The sequence below is a fragment of the Empidonax traillii genome, unplaced genomic scaffold (genome assembly GCF_003031625.1).
Source record: "Empidonax traillii isolate 1590-97213 ecotype Southwest subspecies unplaced genomic scaffold, ASM303162v1 scaffold1003:size212415, whole genome shotgun sequence".
NCBI lineage: Eukaryota > Metazoa > Chordata > Aves > Passeriformes > Tyrannidae > Empidonax > Empidonax traillii.
In genome coordinates, this window is record NW_020956196.1 from 147561 (window position 1) to 148957 (window position 1397).

Below are 1397 nucleotides of genomic sequence, written 5' to 3' on the forward strand. Positions count from 1 at the left end.
TGGAGGGAACTCGTTCCCGAGCACACCGGGCTGTGCCGCGGCCGGGAGCCCGCTCGCTGGGATTATTTAGGGTGACTCCCACCGGCTTTACACCAACAGGTCCGCAGAACCAGCCCTGCATGGGCTGGGGGGGGAAGGGTGGAGCGTGGGGGGGACAGTAACTTCCCGGGGCAGCGGCTACCGAGGAGCCCCGATCTTATCGCTCCTCCAAAGAACCTTCGCTCGGGGAGAGCGGATTTGGCAAAGAGAAAGTCTCTCGTTACAGGGAAAAAGGCTCGCCTTAAGTTAGCCAACAATACAAATCAGATAACAATGCAGAACAAACAGAATACCACAGCCAAGCAATTTCCATGTCAAACATCCCACTGCTCAGTACCTCCATTTGTAAGTGTGAATTGCAGACTAAGCTTCCTGCGAAGTCCACAGAGAGGTTAGTGCATACCTTCCCCCCCACCCCCAACCACCGGGTACCATCGCACTGCAATTCCGCTGGCGGAGCCTTTTCACCCCTCGCCTTGTCTTCAAATGGAAATGATTCCCATTGGCCCAAGGTGTCCATGTAAATAGGTGTAAATGAAACCAGATTATGCCTTTCTCTCCAGCCCCCTCCTCCCCGCTCCCCTCCCCCTGCTCCCAAGGCGATTGTCATATGATAGCAAAGAAGTGGCACATTAATGAAGCGCCTCTACAGGGGTCTTTTCTGCTCATGTCACCACATAAAACTATCAGATGGTTAGAGGAAGGACATGGAGGCAACTACTTAGCTCATCGCGGCTGCAGAGAAGCAAACAAGCCTCTGCTCCAGTCCAGCCGCCGGTGGTGTAAAAGAAGCTGATTCAGCCCGCGGAGGCGAAGGGAGGGGTGTACAAGAGGATTCCCAAAACCAAGCCAGCTCGCTGCCTCCTCAGGACTAAACCGGAGCAGAGTGGCCGCGAAAGGAGCGACAGACACGCCGGAGGAGCGGGGTGGGAAGGAGCCCGGACTCTCAGCTGCGTCCCGGATGCGGACTGTCAACTTCCAGCAACTCTAAGGTGGGCATATGCGGGGGGTAGCATGGAGTGGGAGACGAGGGGAGGGGAGGGGATGGGGTCCCCTTCTCCTCCTCGCCGAGACCAGAAGACAGAGCTATCACTAGAGTAACTTTACGGCCGCGGGCTGCAGCGGGAAGGCCGGGCTCAGGGAGGCCGGAGCTGGGAGAGGCACACCGTTTTTCCCCTGCCGGCGGCACACAGCTCCGGGCTGTTTTCTCCTGCCCCCATCCTTCCAACCCCCCCGCCCCCACCCCGAGGGCTGAGGTCCATCGTGCCCCCTTCCCTGCGTCCTTCTTTCTCCAGCCCGGCCCCAGACCCACCGCCTGCCCCGACCGGGTGTCCGTGCAAAACCTCTCGGACTCACCC

The 1397-nt window shown here is 58.9% G+C and overlaps 1 protein-coding gene across 1 annotated transcript in view; it reads left to right on the top strand.

Annotated features, from left to right (window-relative positions):
* The first annotated feature begins 650 nt into the window (after positions 1-650).
* The window catches only part of FOXB1 (forkhead box B1), a 2349-nt gene continuing 1602 nt past the window's right edge, over positions 651-1397 (top strand). Inside the window, exon 1 of the mRNA XM_027903979.1 lies at positions 651-1031. The gene's annotated coding sequence lies outside the window, so the exon portion shown is untranslated. The remainder of the gene's footprint in view (positions 1032-1397) is intronic.